A 22,286-nucleotide genomic window follows, 5' to 3' on the forward strand; every position below is an offset into this window, starting at 1 on the left:
GTAGTTAATAGCCCATATTAAATAAAGATGTAAAATTGCATTTGATAAATATAAACTATCACTCTCTGTTTCATTTTGAACTATTTCCAAAATAAGGATATTTGAACTTTTTACTTTTAAAATGTACTCTCTTTTTTTTCAAATCTACTGAATAACTGAAATTTAATACTATGCAATAAGAAGATATTTCAAGAAGGTCTAGAAATAATTTACTTGCATGTTAGTAATATCAGAGAGTTTAAAAGTTTGTATATTATTTCTATACTAAAAGCACAATTCTGAACAAATGGTAAAGAATCAGAAAGATTTTTTCCTGACAATCATTCTGAATTGTTTTAAGACATGATTTTTGTTTTTGTGTGTAAAGCATTAGAATCTCTGTTTTACAAATGTATGTACATATCTGGATGTTTGATAATATCTATAAAAGTAAAATTAAAAAACCAATCATACTCTGTATTGGGACATAATAGTTTGCATACATTCAGCAAATTGCAGGGAAGTAATTTCATTTCACACACTGTTTTGTGTTCCTGTAAAAAAACTTCAACCAAGACAGTTCCCTAGCCCTGGCCAGTTTGGCTCAGCGGTTAGAGCGTCGGCCTGCGGTCCAGAGAGACCCGGGTTCAGTTCCCGCTAAGGGCATGTACCTCGGTTGCAGTTTGTCCCCGGCCCTGGTTGGTTGTGCGGGTGGCAGCCACTCGATGTGTCCCTTTCGCATCGATGTTTCTCTCTCTCTCTGTTCCTCTTCTCCCTCCCACTCCACCTGAACAAAAAATGGAAAAATATCCTCGGGTGAGGATAAAAAAAAAAAGACAGTTCCCTATTACTACTCTTATTGTAGACATGTCTCCAAAATTGGGTGTGATGACTTTGCATACTTTCATTATATAAAAATCATAGTTTAAATAAGAGGCAGTTGCTGGTGTTACGCCTAAGTATTGTACTGTTTTTTACATCATGGAATCTATTTGAGGGGAGATGGTTGCCCATGAATAGAAATATGCTTTTATGTGATACCCTCTGTGCTACATCAGGGTTCAAATTTAGCAAGACCACTTGCTAGCTTTCTGACTAACCTGGAATAACAACCATCATAATAAAACCACAATGCTATCTCCTTCCCAACTTATTTAAGGATTATTTAAAATTCAATAAAAGCATTGAAATGTAATGGACACATACTAAATAATATCGGTAACACATAACACTTTTTACATCCTTCCCATATGTGAAATATTATGTTTTTCTGCCCTTTAAGAAAAATCCTCTTAACGAGTTAAACACAGAAATAAGCCGTTATACACATGTATTGGTTCAAACGTTTGCTTTGGAATCCATCTTGCTCCCCTACGAAATAGGTTCTACATCTCAATTGCAAAGAAGCTTTGAAATAATAACTTTATATTTTCATTTGACAAACAATTTTTTCCAAATGTTTGAGATATATTGAAAGTGTTTAATGTCAGGCCATTTCGTTCACATGTTGAAACCATATTTTACATTTTCACATATTATTGCTTTTCTGCCATCTGGGTAAATATATCATGATTATTTCTCATTTGGGATCCTGAGACTACAACGAGGTCATTTTTTTTCTTATTTAATAGAGTTAGAAATTAATAAATGTATGCATTTTGGAAAACGGTCTTGCTTTCCTTTTCCAAAACTATGGACCAAATTCAGTTCAGGATTGACACACTATGCAAACATTTTCAAAGACTACTCTTGAGCAGGTAGACTAGAAGACATTTTCAAGGCAGCAAATTGATCAAAGTAGTTATTTCCCCTGGTTTCTAACACAAAGCGATATCAAATAACTTTGCTTTGCTGATTTGGGTTTCTTGCATGCTTTGAACTAGAAGTATAATATACTAAGGCTTCGTGTCCTCAAGTAAAATTGTGAGTCTTTTCTGCAGAATACACTTGAAGAAATTCATAAATAGTTGAAGAAAACAGATGAAAGTATTTTTCCTGCTCTCTACTTAGTGACATTTTTATAATCTCGTTTTTTTGTGTTTTTTTATAGCTCTGGCTAGATGATCAAAAGATCTCTGGTTTATCTTTATGGATAAACTGTAATTTATATATTTATTCAGAAAATGTGTTTTACATATAATAAACTTAAATGTTCTTTAGTTATACTATCCATTATAGAGAAAGGCTTAACAATAAAGAGCATGTAGATGTAAAAATACATTAGAAATATCCCAGCAAACATCTGAATTTTTCACTTCACTGTTTATATGTGGAGATATATCTTTTTAGAATATTTTTCTTTGTTCAAAGCTTTAATATTGTAAGTTATCCAATTTAAGAAATGCTATGACCATGACATATTGCTGCTGAAATTATTTGTATTAATGAATTTGTGATCATTTAAAATGGTATCGTGTTACTTTTATTATTTAATTCTTTATTGCTTTTAGTATCAATATTACTGGTAGTTCTGGTATTATAAATAGCCACTTTTTTTTGAAAGACAAAAGAATTTTATCTCTCTAATAATGATAATACTATGGGATAGTGTTAAGTAGATTCATGAGATTCCATATCATTATTTTTCATGCCAATTTTAAGTACTAAGATAATAATAATCAGCAATTAAATCTGCTTCTTATTACTTTTTTTCGAAGTAGCCTGAATTTCTGTCTTCTTACACTAGTTGCGGGAATTGCAGGAGGAAACAGATGTTTGGTTGCATTGTAGGCAACAGGTTGTGGGGATGCTGAAGGACAGGATGTGCATTTCCTGCCTCGACATCCAGCTGCAGGCACTTCTTCAGTGGTTGCTGCGGTGCCAACAGACGGCGAAAGAAAGTGCTGGATGGGGAACCGACTTGGGTGTGTCAGGGGTGGTGGCAAGCAGGGTTGTTTTTATCCTCACCAGAAGACATTTTTGCATTTATTCTCAGATAGAGGGGGAGGGAGAGAGGAGGGAAGAGAGAGAAAGAAACATCGATATGAGAAACACACATCAACTGGTTGCCATCCACACGACTTCAACCAGGATCGGGGACAGACTGCAACCGAGTACGCGCCCTAAGCGGGAACCAAACCCAGGACTCTCCGGTCAGTGGGCCAATGCTCTAACCACTGAGCAAAACTGGCCAGGGCGCAAGCATGTTTTTTTTACTAGAACATGTGCTCAACCATCTTGTTTGCCTAAAAATACTCCTTCAAATTCATTTATAGCCTTCCTAAGAAAAATGCAAAATATCTCATGAACATATAAGATTATCATTTACATACTATCTTTTGGTAGAATAATTAACTGCCATTGTGAATCTAGATTAAATAAAATGATCAGGATCTCTCAGAAAGTCAGTAATAGGATAAAAATATGAATTAATTTTCCAACTGAACATCTATATAATTAAATAGCACTGACTAAGGTCCTGTTACTCAGAAAATCAGTTCTCAATGAACTCTATTTTCAGAGTATTGAATGTCCATGTATTTTTTATTTATAGCAAATTGCCTTAACATTTTATTATATTTTGCATATAAAAATCTTTATCTGTGCCTTTGAGTAATTTACAAATGCCTGAAAACAAATCACCAATAAAATGTCTATTTGAGTATTACGGTGCCATAATTTTCAGCTCTTTTCTTTAAAAAGATAGCACTAAAAAATTTAACTTGTATTTATCATTCTGACAGACTAAAATACAGATGCTGAAAAATAACTGATAGATCACTCTCACCATTCCTGCAGTTTCATGCTACAGAGAAATGGTTTTAAGTGCCCAGGGTCCAGCAATGAACAGATCAGACAAAAACTCATCCCAATTTAGAACTATCTTCTAGAATGAGGAAAGCAAGTCGCTTCACATTATGTAAATGGCGATAAAAGCTTTGGAAGCAAAGGGTTTGGAGACTGGGCAGGGTGGCTGAAGTTATTACTTTTTTTTTTTTTCTAATGATCACTGAAAGCAGGATATTTGAGGAGAGAACTACAGCGGTGACAGGGGTATTCACGGAGGTCGCCGGATTAAAAACAGCACAGGAACCAGCAGTCTCAAAGTCTCAGGCCAAAAGCAGTAAAAGAATAATGAACCCTGCGCGTCTGGGACAGAGCGAGCTTAGGCAATAACAGGAGAAGATTAATCCTGTTGGGTTTAATTGCCGTTGTAAAGACAATGCTTTTTATTTCGAAAAAGGTGGGAAGGCAATGGAGAGTTTTAAGCCATGGAGTAAGCAGATCTCGTTATGTTTTTAAAGCCCTTAGTACTCTGTTCTATTTTACGTGGACTGATCATTGAGCGGCGGGTGAGAAGCCCGCAGGGCAGCAGACAGTAAAATTCTAGCCGGTGCGTCGGAGCGCGAGATGGGTGGGCGATGGCCCTGTTTGCAGGGCTCAGTGTGCATTAGGTGTGGAGACGTAAGGGAAAGAGTGAAATCGAGGATGGCTCCAAGATTTGGGGCTGTGCAACTGAGAACTAGGCTGGTTGATTTAGAAATAGAAGGTTTCAAAGAAGAGAAACCAGCAGTTTGGTTTTGGACCCAAGAGTTGGAGTGGGATGCCTGTTACGCATTTTGCAAGTGGAGTGTCAGCCTCCATTTGGATTCAGCCGAAAGTTCAGAGTACAAGCGGGGAACATAATTTAGTTTTCATCAATGCGGAGATGTTATTTAGAGCTTGTGACCAGATGAGATCATGAGATCAGCTGGACAGTTAGTGGAGAGAGAGAGATCCAAGAAGGCCTTTGGTACATCAAACCAAGAAACTAAGGAATAAAGGAGGTGAAAATAACCAGCCATGGAAACTGAGAAGAATTACTGGTTGGAGAACCAGAATGAATCTGGGTAACAGACACATTTTACATTAATGGGAAGATTAAACTCCCTGAGTAACCATTGTTTCCCACATTAAAGTACCTTAAAATATCATCTAAGGGAATACTGTGAAAACCACTGTTCCCATGAAAATGAGTTTTTTGGTCTTTATTAGAACACATATTGCCACGTTTCAAATGTTATTTTTTGAAGAAATTTCTCTAAAGATCTTCTTAAATAATGTTAAGTACTGAACTTACTAAAAAAGAAAAGAAACAGTAACGGGGATGCTTAGCAACAAATATGAAATACTTAAAAACAGGAAAACATGTAATTAGCTTTTCTTGAGTCACATTATCTAACCCTAACCCAGAGTGGAGGAGTATTTTATGATTAATACTCACATTAGATGATTGCAGAGGAAAATCAGGTTACCATGACCAAAAAGGATATAAATGGGATATTGAGTTCATTTTAATTATATCTTTGAACATATCCTCCCTTGCATTTTTCCCTTCTAGCATCCACTATAAAATGAAAATCAGGACCCCTAACACTAGAACCCAATTTTTCTCAAATAGTTTTCATATCACTGATTTTTTGGCTCTACAGTATTAAAAAATTAATCAATTTTACCTTCTAGATAAAACCTTAAGTCTATAATCAATTCAAATTCATAATAGAACATTTTATATTTCTAATTAAAGGCTTAATTTTCTGATTTCGCTTTTGTAGCAAATCTGTACTTTATTTGAAACTAAAATCTCTCTGCAAACTCTCCGAGTGTAATAAACAGACTGCTTCTACAGTTGTCATGTGTTCTTTTCCTTCCGTGCTTTTAGTTTTTATCTTTAATGCTGTTCTCTCTCTAATGCTATGATTGTCAAATATCTCAGGATCTGTGGTTGTCTGATCACAATTCTCAATGAAGGACTAGTTGGAACTATCAGTTGTATGTTTCTTCTGCATATGTGTACTTCTCATCAGACACTTTTCTTGAATTTCGAGATCTGAGTATATATACATACTAATTTTTATTAATATGCAGGTATGATGAGCAGGAGGAAAGGGCAGGAGAGAAAAGATTCAAATAATCCAACTATTTGTAAATGTCTGGTTTTATTACGATTTCTCTGGTATTTATCAATCATTTTCCTTTCACATTTATTAAGTATTTTATTAAGCTAAATATTAAATTCATACAAAATTATTCATTAAATGTTTATATAGTGTTTTCAATATATAAATAAAATAAATGCTTATGTACTGAAAATATCCCTTTACAAGGGAACATTTCCAATGCTATTAGTGTATTATGGGTAGCACTTTTAAATATTGCTTTATATTTCAGAGATAAGCTCTGCTTTAAATTTTATTTTTCTTATTTATATGCCTTCTTAAAAGAAACATATCTAAAAAAAAAAGAAAGAAAGAAACCCCAGGCAATATATGGTTTAATCTAACATATTTTAACATTTTGATATAATTATTTAGTATAATGATATCTATTATTATACAATACTGTATTTATAATATATTGTATATAAGATATGTAATGGTCTCTCAGCTTCCTCCCTTGTTTTTGTATGTTAAAAAATAACTCAGATAATGCCACTGTATTACTATAAATCTAATGGCTTCCTTTCTCATCCAGAGAAAAACCAGAAGAGCTAAAATATTTCACAAGGTTCCATACCATGACATCCAATTACTATTCTGACCTTTCATCTATTATTTACCACCATGCTCATTCTATTCTAACACTCAATCAAGTCTTGCATAATTTTATCTCAGGACCTTTGCACAAACAAGCCTCTCTGTCTTGGATGTTCTTTCCCTCATTTCTTCCCATTCTTACTGATGTTTTATCTTATTCATGAGGTCTTTACTCATTTCCCCGTTTAATACAAAGCCCCCAAAGACTCTCTCTCTTGTTAGTAATCTAGCGTTCCCACAGAATTTATCATTTCATATACTGAGTTTCACTGACTTATTTTCTTGAATGGAATCTAAATCTATATTGCAGAAATGTTTTTGAATTGTTTTTACTGTTCTACCATCACTCTCAGGATAATTTCAAGCACACAGTAGGAGTCACATAAATATTCATTGAAAAATGAATGAACTCACAAATATACAATTAAATACTCAAATACATAGTCTAAATATTTGTAAATTCTATTAACAAGTTATCATCCTGGTAAAGAGCTAAAATATGTCATTTGCCTTTTTATTTTTTTAAATTTATTTTTGTTACAGATGTTTCTCCTTTTCCTCCCACTGATTCCCCCTCCCCCTCCCTCCCCACCCAATCCCCAGGCCCATTGTCCATGTCCACTGTTCATGCACACATGCACATAAGTTCTGTGGTTTATCCTTCCCCTACCAACTCCCCTTCTGGGGATTGTCAGGCTGTGCCCCACTTCCACGTCTCTGGGACTACCCCGTTCCTCAGACTGTTATGTTCATTATATTCCACAAATAAGTGAGATCATATGATACTTGTCTTTGATTGGCTTGTTTTGCTTAGGATAATACTTTCCAGGTGCCTCCATGTTGTCTCAAAGGATAAGAGATCTTTCTTTCTGACAGCTGCATAGTACTCCATTGTATATATGTACCACATGGGGGTCCATACTACTCAAAGCAATCTATAGATTCAATGCAATCCCCATCAAAATACCAATGACATACTTCACAGAACTAGAACAAATACTTCAAAAGTTCATATGTCATTTGCCTTTTTATAGACATTTTTATATATAGTCAATAAATAATATATTCTAAATGAATGGCAAAGCTTTTGTGTATCTTAAACAGTAAATTGCACTTCAGAGATATGACATCATGGTCACAATGTGCACCCTCCAGTGTTTTATTTTGAATTTACTATAATACTAGGTATTTCTGGCCATGAATACATTTTCCCATGCTTCTGTAGAGCCTCACTTTTTATTTTTTTTTTTTTTTTTTTTTTTTTTTTTTTATCCTCACCAGAGGACATCTTTCCATTTTTTTTGTACAGATAGAGTGGGAGGGAGAGAGAGGAAGGGAGAGAGAGAGAAACATCGATGCGAAGGGACACATCGAGTGGCTGCCACCCGCACGACCAACCAGGGCCGGGGACAAACTGCAACCGAAGTACGTGCCCTTAGCGGGAACCGAACCCGGGTCTCTCCGGACCGCAGGCCGACGCTCTAACCGCTGAGCCAAACTGGCCAGGGCGAGCCTCACTTTTTAAAAAGTTTCCTTTATCTTTTCAGATGCATTTTCTCCTGTGAAACATTTTACCTTGCCTGTTTACCCTACAATGATAAAGAGTTCCACTGATTAAATTTTATTTATTATACCAGTTAATCCAAATCCTAATATTTCTATTTACCTTTATAAATGTAATAGTTACCCCAATAGTATCCTGATTATTCAGTCATTTGTTTTTTCACAAAGCATTTTACAGACATTAAACTTAACATTAAACATAAAACCTTAGTAGGTTACCCTTTGCGGTAATGAAACAGCACAGCCAACCCCAGAGGAATGACTCTAGACCCATGAAATAGGAGAGTCACTTACTTCTGCATAGTGGCCATGACTATCAGTCTTTACCATACTGGAAGTTTTCTTTCTGGAAAAAAAGAAGATAGTATATTCCACTGTCAATATTCCTTTTTCAGAAGGTTTATTAGAACAGAAGGCACACACATCTTTAAGGGCTAACATTGCAAACACCTACGCCATAAAACCAGACGAGAGCTAGCACTGCATAGCTCCACATTGTACACTATCGGTCTTAAAAACAACTGAAAATCTCTGTATCCAAGTTTGTCTAATAACAATGACCATACTGATAGCTGCTAACATTTACAGAACATGCTTTGTGCTGTTAGTGTCCTGTGCGTTTCACGTATTATAGTTTTTATTACATACTTTTTTGAATCAAACTAATAATATCCCCTATTTCACAAATGAGAAATCTGAAGCTTAAGGAGAATGAATGGATGACTGAGGGTTGTTCAGCTGGTAAGTGGCGCAGCCCGAAATTGAAACTAAGTCTTTCTGCTGATCATAACCATTATATACTGTCGGTTGTCTGGTATAAGGACTCAACCATTAAGAAAAGAAAAATATGGGGAGAGGAACACCATAAATCTGAAGATAATATAATACTGTACCTAGAAAATGAAAGGAAAGTTGGGAAATGTTCAGGATTTTAACATTTACCTTATTCTCAGCACACTAATGCTTTTAGCAACTCCTCACTGAGAAGGATTGGATTTAATACTCAAACTAAAGATTACATTATTGCAAGACACACATTCGGAAGACTGTCAAAATTTGCCTTAATTAACACCTGAGCAAAAGCAACTTTCTTCAGTTTTTTATTATAAACTAAACGTATAACTGCAGTCAAGAGTGTGCAAGTCAGAGGAGAAGCAGCTTCCAGACCCCTGTCTTGGGAAGAGCTCATTGCAAACACACCATGTCATATTAAATTACTTCAGTCAAAAAAACAAACAGAACATGGCCTAATCAGAGACTTCCAATTCACACTAGAATCAAGTATTACTTAAAGGGTCATAAATTGGAATATAAAGCTATAGAAATATTATATATATATTAACACAAAATGTTAACTATCTTAATTTATGAAGGCAAAGCCATAATACTAACATAGATCATTGTTCTAAGGTTTGTGATTTTTTCCCACTGGTTTAGTTTAATGGTAACAGCTGGGGATGATTTCACCCCTAGGAGAGGTAGAGGGTGAGGAGATGGGTAGGTGTTACTCACATCTAGTAAGCAGAGGACAACCATGCTGCTAATAGTCTATTGTACATGACTACCTCCCGTACCAAAGAATGTATGGCACAAAATTTCAGTAGTCCCGAGGTTAAGAAACACTTTTTTAGTTGTAGAAATAATATTGTTCTTTTTTTAAATTTTCTTTATTGATTTTTTAGAGAGAGAGGAAGGGAGAGGGAGAGAGAGGTAGAAACACCAATGAGTGAGAACATCAATTGGCCGCCTCCTGCATACTCCCCACAGGAGATCTGGCCCACAACCTGGGCATTTGTCCTGACCAGGAATTGAACCAGCAACCTCTTGGTGCATGGGTCGACGTTCAGCCACTGAGCCACATCAACTGGACAATAACTTTGTTCTTAAAATATGATTCATCTATGTTAAACAAATCTTATAAAATATATTTAATTAATGTGAAATTTTATAATATGCTACCACTTAGAGAAAACATTTCCATCTCAAGAACCAGAACAAAATTATGAAAAGCTTACATGTCTAACATATTAGGCTAAAATGTATAAAAATAGTATGGTCAAGATAAAATTATTTATGAAATAGACAATAAAATAATTTAGAACTAAATAATGTAGAGCTTTTTAAAATTAGCTCTAAAATTTTTGACATAACACCTAAACAATCCAATAAGAAGAGCAATTGCCATGCATCATTTGCATCATAATTTTGCTGCATTAATTTCTACACAAAATTGTTTAATTTCTATGCTGTTAGAAAACTTATAATGAATTTAACCTTGAACACATGCTTCCAGTGCACTACATAGTTTTGTCTCATAAATTGTTCAGCTATTTTAAAGCCTGGCCAGACCATTTCAGTCCTTTGTTGAAGGCATCGGAAAGTATATCAGAAAATTAGCAATAGTATACTAAAAGCATATGGTTATTAAAACTTCGTTGAGAAATACTAGGTATTAACATATATTGCTTTATGTGTCATCTTTTTTGTTCATTTTTTGTGCTTTTATTTTTATTTTTCAATTACATTTTACTTTCAATATTATTCTGTGTTAATTTCAGGTTTATAGTGTAGTGGTTAGACAATCACATACTTCACACAATCTTCCCGCTATTTCCACTCCCACCTGGCGTCATACATAGTTATTACATATTATTGACTATAGTCCCAACGCTGTACTTTACATCCTCGTGAGTATTTTCTAACTACCAATCTGTTCTTCTCAATCCTTTCACCTTTTCACCTAGTCCCCCAACCCCTTCCCTTCTGGCAACCAGCAGTCTACATTCTGTTTCTGTGAGTCTGTTCCCCTTTTGTTTGTTCATTTCTTTTGTTGACTTTTATGTGAAATCATATGGTATTTTTCTTTCTCTGACTGACTTATTTCACTTAGCTTAATACCCTCTAGGTCCATCCATGCTGTAACAAATGATAGGATATCATTATTATTATTATTTTTATTATTATTATTATATCCTCACCCGAAGATATTTGTCCATTTTTTTGTTCAGACAGAGTGGGAGGGAGAGAGAGGAAGAGAGAGAGAGAAACATCAACGTAAAAGGGACACATCGAGTGGCTGCCACCCGCACGACCAACCAGGGCCGGGGACAAACTGCAACCGAGGTACATGCCCTTAGCGGAAACCAAACCCGGGTCTCTCAGGACCGCAGGCCGACGCTCCAACCGCTGAGCCAAACTGGCCAGGGCAGGATGTCATTATTTTTTATGACCAAGTGATATTTCATTGTATACATGGAATCTTCTATAATAATGATATTTATTCATTGAAGGACTAGAGAAACTTCAGATATCACTACAGCAAACAAGTAAAAACTGGCTTTTGCCTTGTTGTTAACACTCATTCACAGAGACTGTAATGCACATACAAATAGCAATTATTTTGAAAAAAATGTGCAATGAGCCATCTATGCAGTTCAGACGTGTCCAGAGCTCAATGGGTAATCGTATTGAAGAAGACGAGGTGAACGGGGCAGGCAGCACGGACCCTCCAGTTCTGCCAAACTAGGGATGATTTGCTTTTTATCTGTGGAGAAATTAATTCAGTTGAAGACAGAGTGTGGCAACGCTAAGAGCTGGAAAATCATTATTATTGAACATTTTACAAATGCAGTAAATAGACCCAAATGATTAGAATTTTGCCCCAGATTATGTACTGATGTTAGAACTCAGGGCTTCTGACTCTTAACCTTCTTACTCCTTCTCTTCTTCTCTGCAATTAATTTTACTCTCTTATTAATGGAAGTGATTTCATCATTGTGAATCTTGACAAACTGATTGTTTAACCATATTGTTAAAAAGCATATATGTATAACCAATGGGTGCAGACAATATTGTGGTGAAGGCCAGGGTGGGGGCAGGAGCTGGGAGGAGGGTGTCAGTGAGGGAGAAAAAAAGGGGAAAACTGTAATACTTTCAACAATAAATATATAATAAATTTAGTACATAATAAGTAGGTAAATACTCCTGAAAATAAGTCTTACTTTGAAAAGTTTGGAAATACAAGATTAAGAAGGAGGAAATGGGACTTAAAAGCCATTTTTGTTGAGTATGAGTACTAAAATTATAAATATATTTGAATATCTATTGAAAGTTAATATTTTATGGGGCATACTCACCCTACTAGTTACGTAGGACAACATTCTTTTGAAACTTATGAAATAGGACTTGTAGATGACTGAATTACGCTTTGTTTTCTATCTTAAAAACTTCCAAAAGATATATGAGATGCTTAAGAATGAGATGATCTCCATTAGCGGGAGAATCTATGCTCTAAAAGTTTTCACAGGTCACGAAGCAGACTAAATCAGGAAAGTAATTGGTAAACTTAGCATTAAAGAATGTGTTCTAAATAATAAGTGCACGTTTTAAAAATCTCACTTTTCTAAATACAAGATTTTAGAAATTAGAACCTTTTCTTGCACACTTTACTTTTTTTTTTTTTTTTAAGAAGTGTCCCTTCATTTCAGATTGCAAAGCATTCATATGAACAAAGGTGTCTGGACATTAAGAAGAAAATCTGTGAAGATGATGAAGCTGCCCATACAGAGAAGGAGACCAGAGATGAAGGGAGATGCCGAAGCAATACTAGTTTCTAGGCTTCCTGACCCTTCTTGCTGCTTTGGTTTCAGCTGTGCTTTTGAGTCTCTGAGATACTCAGTACACAATCTATAAATCCCCTTTTTGGATTAAGCTTTTACAAAGGCTGTTTTCATTTTATCATGATTCTCTCCATTGACTTAAATATAACATTTTTTGACTTAGCTCTGTGAGCCTCCCATACAACCTCATGAAAATTATGTATTTGAAAAATATGAAGTCAGCAGACAAAGGTAAATCACCAATGAGAGGCAAAAAGCATTTCATTGTTTTTCTGTTATTTTTTCAGTTTCATGTATAAACATGTGTTTTGTGAGGTCATGAAATGAAACAACCAGATGATAGACTCACAGAATCGAAGAATATTGAAAATGAAGGCAACATAGGGAACATATATTCTAAGTCTATAATTTTAACTGAATGGTAAAGTATTTAAACAAGATTTCCCAGTCCACATCTGACTGCATAACAGAATAAAGGGGCACAATCAAATAACATCTGAAATACAGTAACCTCTGAAGAGGTGAATAAATTGGAAAATTAATAACTTTTAGATTAGGAAAGAATGAAGTATCCTGTAGATATAAAAAATATATTGAAAAGGAATATTCATTGGTCTACATCATATTTTTACTTGACAAGTTTAAGTAAGGTTGATCTCTTTCATCGCAAGTACTCAAAATTTATCTTCTACTTTGTATCATTTAAGTTTTCTACAAATATGACTCAATATCTTACTCCTTAATCTTTAGACTCTAAAAAAATAAATTTTAATAAGTCACATTGTGAAGTACTAACTCCCCAGGAAGTTTTATATATTGATGTTTGGATTTTTGACATTTCTCCCCAAGTGAATATTTATTATTTTTTTAAATAAGCTTTTTAAAATATGAATATATCTTGGCCTGTAACATACACACACAAAAAATGATGCATTGTTTAACATTTTCATAACCATGGACTTCCTTGAAAATAAAACGGATGCAAATGTTTTATACTGACAACAGGCATCTTTAAATCCCCAGAACACCAGGCAAAATGCGTTTCATGTACAATGATAAAAACAGTAAGGATTTTAAACATAATTCAAATGGAGGAGCTATGTCCCCAAAACACCTACAACAGCCTATTTTTCGTTTTAAGTTCTGTAAGTGTATTAAAATGGGTAATAAGCTCTGTTCCTATTTCTATGCATATAGAAAACCTAAAGCTTCTAAAATAGTTTAATTTGAAGAGTTGGCCATCTGCACTGTTATTTCTCTTTGTTAATCATTCATTTACTAATTTACACAGCTGGTGTCTGTCTAACAATATGCTAAGCCTCAGATATAGAAGAATAAAGAGGGAGGATATCTCAATTTTTAAAAATCATGCATAAAGCCCTAGCTGGTTTGGCTCAGCGGTTAGAGCGTCGGCCTGCGGTCCAGAGAGACCCGGGTTCAGTTCCCACTAAGGGCACGTACCTCGGTTGCAGTTTGTCCCCGGCCCTGGTTGGGTCGTGTGGGTGGCAACCACTCGATGTGTCCCTTCACATCGATGTTTCTCTCTCTCTCCCTTCCTCTCTCTCCCTCCCACTCTATCTGTACAAAAAATGGAAAAATATCCTCGGGTGAGGATAAAAAAAAACACCATGCATAAAAACCACCATGACAAAGGGACGTGCATTACCCAGCGGAAGCGTAGAGGGGATGGCAGCAGCTTGGTCTAATGTGGGTGGGGCAAGATGTCTAGACTGAGAATGACAGGAAAGCAACTTGAGAGCAGGTGTGAAGAGGGATCAGGAGAAGACTGAGGAGGTGCACAAACAAGGGTCCCAGCAGTAAAGGTCAGAGTAAAAATGAAAAGATACAAGATAATTCGGTACATCACAAAGAGTGGAGGAAACATAAACCAACTGTAGCTGAGAAAGAAAGGACACATCTGGGGCAAAAGTGACCCAGGTGCACCACAGTCAAGGACCTCATTCTCGAAATTCTTTTAGACAACAGGAAGAAGACGTGGTTTTCCCTAGGGCTGTGCCGTGGTTAGGTGTGTGTTCTGAGGAAACAAACCGGATGCTTCTTAAATTAATATTCACAATCCATACAACAGCTCTTGTTTCCAGTAAACTATTTGTTTCTATGACAGTTCATAATCTTGGATTATGTCCAGCACATTTTGCATGTTATTTTTTGTTTATTTGTCTGTTTTTGTATCCAAAATGTGTTTATTGGGATGGTTCCCCACTCACTCTGATTCTGGTGCATTTTGTCTGTTAGTTGGGTTTCAACGTCTTTTGTTTGCTGAGGAGGATCAGATCCACACAAGCATGTGAACACTGAGGGTGAGCCCAGGGGTTTATCAATAAACTTAAGGGGTCTCTAACCTACACAACTTCTTCTGCAAGCTCCACCCCATTCTTTCCAGTCACATGAGGCTCTTTCTCCACCCCTCCCCACCCCTGTCTAGGGAGCTGGATCTTTGGCTATATCATTCGTCCTTCAATTCTACAACTGTGCCCACTTTCAAGAATGAACAGCAAAAGAACAGACATAAAAATATATATATATATACATCCAAGGCCCCTCCCTTTTGGACCCTCAGCTCCGCAGAACATAGAGAAAGCAGCCCCTCCAATGGGAAGTTCCACTTGTGTGGGTTTTCGTTACCACTTTCTGCCACCACTGTCGTAGGATGCCTGAGCTGTGGTGTATGGGGGAAAAGAAAAGAAAAAAGATATGATTTCCACATTGTCTTTGAGCTTTATTCCTGTTTCTGCACAAGACAAAAGAAAGGATTGTTCTGGGACTCTCACTGTGTGTGCAACGATTTCAGGTTGGGACTGGCAGAGAGGCTGAAACAGTAAATTCACCAACGGTGCCATGTTAATGGAAGCCTGCTCTCCCCCCTACCTACCCGCTACTGTTTACCGTTCAGAGCCTATACATGGCTGTTTCATGTATTCTTTCCATGTCATATAGCTTTAAGGTCTGTGTCTACATCCCCTGCCCCCACCTCATTAAGTCAAAATAGTCCAGCATTATTTGATGAAAAGACTATCCTTTCACCATTTACTCGCCTTTACTCTTTTGTCAAAGCTCAGTGGACTACAATTGTCTGAGTCTATTTCTGGGTTCTCTATCCTGCTCCACTGAGGTAGGTGTCTGTTCTTTTGCCAATATCACTATCATATTTACTGTAGCTTTACAGTAAGTAATTATTTGCTTGGGTGGTGCCAGCCCTCCAAATCTGTTCTTCTTCAGTTGTCTTTGCTCTTCTGAGTCTTTTACCTTTTCATGTAAACTTTTGAAACTATTTGTTGATATCCACAAAATAGCTTACTGGGATTTTGGTAAAAATTGTGTTAAATGTATAGATCCATTTAAAAATGATTGACATCTTAACTATATTGAGTCTTACATTCCATACATACATATAGATGCTCTCCATTTATTAGGTCATCTATTTCTTTTATTAGTTTTGTAGTTTTCTGTATATTGATCCTGTACCTATTTTGCTATATTTATATAGACATATTTTATGTTTTGGTACTGTTGTAAATACCATTGTGTTTTAATTTCAAATTTCTTCTTCAATGTTAATACATAGGAAAGGATGTCTATATTTTATTGTCAAATGGAAAAAACAACAACAAAGTATAAATTATAACATGAATAATACAAGAATGACTGATTGCTACACAGGGTATTGAAAAATATTGTTGACAAATAACATTTGTTTTACTTGACACATCAATAAGCATTCAGGAATTCCCTAAATTGACATCAGTTTCTTATCCTAGTAGCATGTAGATACAGAATCAGAGTCTCTCATGTTTTAAATATCCTGAAGAGTGTGCAGGTAGGATTGTGTATGGAGTGGAGGAAAGATACATAATATAGAGGGACATTTAAAAACATTCAGTAGAATGATGAAGACAAGGTTCTACTACATGAGCAAATCATCACCAGAAGGGGACAAGCACCTCTGAATATTGGAAACCTGGAGAAGCTGTACAGCTGTTGGAGAATATTTTGCATTGTTTCCTGTTTTGTTTTTGCAGTCTATAATTTTTTGTATATTTTGTTATTATTGGATCTTTAAATTCACTACCACTATACATTAGCATCTTTATGTTGATAACATTATAGTCCCATAGGCAAAATCATCCTCTATACAGATATATATCATTAAATGTAAATTAGAAGCATGTTATAAAGGTAAATTCAAACTGTTAATAGTTGTTAGACATCAGGAGTACTTTTGAAGGAGAGGAAATTAAAAATACATATTATTTAATATTCTTGCTTAATACTTCAGCTCTTTAAAAAAAATGTTTTTTATTGATTGATTGATTTAAGAGAGAGAGAGAGACAGTGATTTGTTGTTCCACTTATTTATTCATTCATTGGCTGATTCTTGCATGTGCCATGATCAGAGATGGAATACATAACTTTAGCATATCAGGAGGACACTCTAACCAACTGAACTACCCAGCTAGGGCCATACTTTGGTTCTTCATAAGAAAAACATAACTTAGATGTTTTTAAACAATGAAGAAAGAATTTATTAAAATGGAATAGTTTGTGTAGCCTGTTATTATGTAAAACAAAATTATATAATAAAATATAATGTTATGTAATTTTTAAAATAGCGTTTTGTACATTTTCAATCTTTTAAAAACTTAGTTATTGTTATGAGTGAATGGATATTTCTTATTATGGTTTTAATTTGCTTTTCCAGTTGACTAAGAAGGTTGACAAATTTTCTTGTTTTCATTGGCTCTCTGGAAAGCCTCTTGTGAAATACCTGTTCAAGCCTGCTGCACATGGTCTCTTTCTTATTGACTTGCAGAACAATGTTACATATTCTGGATGTGTTTTTTTAAACTGATTTTAGAGGGAGAGGAAGGCAGAGAGAAAGAGAGAAACATCGATGTGACAGACAAATACTGATTGGTTACCTCCCTTACGTGTCCCAAAAGGGGTTCAAACCCACAACCTAGGTATGCACCCTGACTGGGAATCGAACTTGCAAGTTTTGGTGTACAGGACAATGCTCCAAGAAACCAAGCCAGCCAGTCAGGACTAAATAGATATACTTGATTTTAAAACAGTCTAATGCAAATCATAAAATATGATTTGTAGTGTTTGGGTCATGCTTAAGAGAACTTCATTGATAAAGAACATCTCCCCAAATCTATAACTAACATCATACTTAATGGTGCTAAACTGCATGACTTTTCTCAGTATTGGGAACTAGACAGAGGTGTCCTCTGTCACCACTGCTTTTAGCCCTAGCTAGTATAATAAGATAAGGAAATAAAAGTTATACACATTGGGAAGAAAGACACAAAATTGTCTTTGTTTGCAGATCACGATTGTCTACACTGAAACTTCCAAAGAAATAACAAATGACTCCTGAGATACAACATGAGTTCTAAAGAAAAAATAGAGAGATAATGTAATATATACTTTGTATCTGCGAATGCAAAGTTTTAGCATTTATTTTCCAAACATATTTGATGATGGCCTAGAGCAGTAATTTTTTATCTTCTTCATCTCATGGCACACATAAATTAATTACCACTCTGTGGCACACCAAAAAATATATTATATTTTTGCCTATCTGACCAAAGAATTGGTATACTTTTGATTCATTTACACAGGATGGCTATTGTTACATTGGCCATTGTCTTTTTATTTTTTTATTATTTTTTTTAATTTGACAATCTGAGGGAAAAGAAGTCAATGCCCCTGACTAAATAGTCCGGTGTTTTAAAAATTCTTGGGGTAGCCCTTGCCCGTTTGGCTCAGCGGTTAGAGCGTCGGCCTGTGGTCCAGAGAGACCCGGGTTCAGTTCCTGCTAAAGGCATGTACTTTGGTTGCAGTTTGTCCCCGGCCCTGGTTGGGTCATGCGGGTGGCAGCCACTCGATGTGTCCCTTTCACATTGATGTTTCTGTCTCTCTTCCTCTCTCTCCCTCCCACTCTATCTGAATAAAAAAGTGGAAAAATGTCCTCGGGTGAGGATAAAAAAAAATTCTTGGGGCACACCAGTGTCCTGTGGCACACCAGCTGGAGATCTCTGGCCTAGGGTATATACTGAAATGGCGGCCTCAAAATCATGCTGCAAATGTAATAGGACTTCTTAGGTAACTGAGATTATCTCCGAATTCATCTTCAGGGGAAAACAGAATTCACACCAAATATTTTGTTAGCAGTCTGATCATTATAGTTTGTATGTGCAACAACTGTTACATGTAACAATCTATGAAAACTTTCATATACATACCCAGTGTTAGATTTAAAAAAAAAAAATTGACTCATCAAACTGATTCTGTATTTGAAAAGGCAAAAGACATAGAAAGCCAGCAAAACACTGAAGAACAAAGTTGGACGATCATTCCAATCACTTTCAACAGGTACTGTTAAGCTACAATAATCAAGATGCATGGTACTGAAAAAGAAACAGACACATAGGTCAATGGACCATAATAAGCAGATCCACAGAAATAAAATAAAAATATATTTTCAAAGAAGAATAGGTTATTTAATGGAGAAAGCACAGTTTTTTCAATGAATGGTGCTGGAAAAATTGGATGACCATATGCAAAAATAAATGAACCTAAACACAGAATTTACAATTTCAACAAATATTAACTCAAAAATGATCATAAACCTAAATACAAAATGCAAAACTATAAAATGTGTAGAATAAGGCATTGGGAAAATGCTATGTGGCCTTGGGATAGGTAATGACATTATAGATACAACACCATAAGTATTATCCAGGAAAAAAAAATTGATAAGTTGAAATTAAAAATGTCTGCTCTATAAAAGACAGAAGAATAAAAAGACAAGATGCAGTCTGGGAAAGAGTATTTGTAAAACACATCTGATAGAGGATTCATATCCAAAATATTTTTTGAAACTCTTAAGTCCCAACAATAAGCCAATAACCCAATTTAATAAATGGGCAAAAGATCTGAATGGACATTTTATCCAAGAAGATATACACATGGCAACTAAGTATATGAAAAGATGTTCAACATGATTTATTATTAGTAAAGCAGGTCAGACCCTCAAGGTCACATAAAGTACATTGGCTTTCATTTCAAGTGTTATTTCATTCCAAGTAATTGAAGATTATTAAGCAAAGCAATGATATGATGTGATTTATATTTTAGATACTCCTTCTAGTTTCTGTGCAGAGATTATAATAATGGAGGTCGAGAGGAAAAGCAGAGGTTATTTAGAAGGCTTGTGAAATATCCAGAGAAGCGATGGTGCTGACATAGTAGTCACAACGGTGGACATGACTAAAAGCACATGAATTTAGAACACATATATTTTTTTCTAAGATGTATGTTGCTGGTGAGAGTCAAATGGAGCATGAGTACAGATGGCAAATGGTGGTGGTATTTCCTGAGGGAGAGACCTTGTCAGAGGCAGAAGAATCAGGGAGGCACAGTTGCTCTAGATGAATTTGAGATGATTACAAAACATCCAAAGAGATGCCAAACCGGCATTTGAATAAACAAGTCTGGCATTTGGAAAAGAGTTTGAGAATAAAGTTATAAATTTCCATACAGATGGAATTTTAAGCAGCAGGACTAGAATATATATGAATGTTTATACCAATATCTCTATCAATAGACAGACATTCTAGGAAGCTATCAAAATAATGCACTGTGTTTGAATACTTAATTTTACTAAACCTCAAAGACAAATGGTTAAGAGTAAATTCTTGAGACAAGTTGCACTTTTTTTTTTTTTTTTTGCATTTATTAAGCTGGCACTGTTTCACCTTGAACATAAAATCTGAACCAGGCCAATGATAGCATTACTAATCCGTGTAGCCTGCCATTTCCGCGTTACAGAACGTGTAAGTCAAACTTTTCACTTCTCTTCCCTCTGTTAACCACTAGTGAAACCCGGGGTTGGGGAAGGATTTTGTCAATGTTTGAACTGTTGCACTTTAGAAAGTTATGTGTTTTGGATGGTTGATATACCAGTGGCCAGATTAAGAAAACTGAAACTGCTGACCTACTTTAATCAGCAAATAATTTTACACTAAAAATTAGGTGCAAACCAATTTATTAGAAGGCTTGGAGACTGCTTTAAGGATGGGGTCCAAGGAGAAGCCTGTACACATTTGAGTTCAAGAATACGCTGCAGAAGTTGTGATTCAAGAATGAGGAAGATGTTTCTGCTGGACCTGTTACAAACGATGACAAACTCCTGATGAAAAAGAAAACTGGAGATGGGCAAATGGATGGTCGGATTGGGCAACAGCTGGTAGAGCCAGCTCTTGGTCGCTCGAGAAGCTAAGGATAACACACTGCTCTTACAAGCTCTCTGACTCTGTACCAGCTTTCTAATAGCACCCGAAGGAGCAAGAAGGACTTTTACACTACGTGTCTAGCACTTCCACAAGTGTATCAATTCAGAAAGCCTTATCCACATCCCAAATTTTAGCTGCAAGTGAGTGTGAGGAAAATATTTATTTTCTGAATTTTTTTGTTTATTTGTTGTGTCTATATTTCTTGTTTAGATATTACTCATGGAGAGATACACTAGAGTAAAGACGGATGCTGGGCAAGGCATCCCACAATATCTGCTAAAATTTCATTTTTATTTTTGTTGTTAGTTTGTAGGTTCTATTGTAAATAGGGCTAAAATAGTAATGTGGGATTACTAAATAAGTAAATAACTACTAATAAAATAAAAAAACACTCAAATCACATTTTGACTTGAAAGTAAGCAATCATGGATCATTCTTGGCCACCAATTTGGTGTGTGTGTGTGTTTGTGTGTGTGTGTGTGATAACCAAAAACACAGAATTGAAAATTACCATAGTATTGAAAAATTTAGAGTTTATTTATAAAAATATTATAAATATTTTACTTAAATATCTATATCTTATAAATATAACATACTAATATTTAAACATGTACGTGTCATAAATAAGTGTTTACATTTTCCTTAGCACATAGCACACTATCTGACCAGAAGCAGATGCTCAATAAATATTTGTGGGATACTTTCAATGCCTTATTGATCTTTATAATAGATTGACGCATTGGTCTATTTGTTATACATCTATGTTATGTAAAAACTCTTTAGATCTTAGCAACTTACACTTCTGAGTTTGTGAAAAGTAATGTTAAGAAATGTGCTTAATCAAATAAAATGACCCTATTTGAAGTATCATGTCACATAAACATTCCAGTGCGATGTGTATTATTATTTCATTTCATTATTTTAAAATGCTTTCACTTAACAATTCTTCATTGCAAAACCTACTAATGATGTATTGTAAAACTGGTGATCATGGATTTTGCTTATAGGCAGAATCCTTATTTTTTTCCTTAAATGATTACCAAAAAAAATCTAGTTCAAGAAACTCTCTCAGAGGAAGTGTTTGAAATTTTCTCTTTCTCTTATATTTGTATGGGTTGTTATTTATATCTTGTTGCAAAGAGGAAAATTGGGTTGATTCTCACCCAGTCTACTGATACTGAGATCTTCTGAAATGAGTGTGTGGTGACTGACAACATGATTATATGAGACCTTAAGTAGCCATGATTACATTGTGAATTCTCATATTTAAATTTTTTCAAGTGTTTTAA

Source organism: Molossus molossus, unplaced genomic scaffold (assembly GCF_014108415.1).
Source record: "Molossus molossus isolate mMolMol1 unplaced genomic scaffold, mMolMol1.p scaffold_m16_p_4, whole genome shotgun sequence".
NCBI classification, from domain to species: domain Eukaryota; kingdom Metazoa; phylum Chordata; class Mammalia; order Chiroptera; family Molossidae; genus Molossus; species Molossus molossus.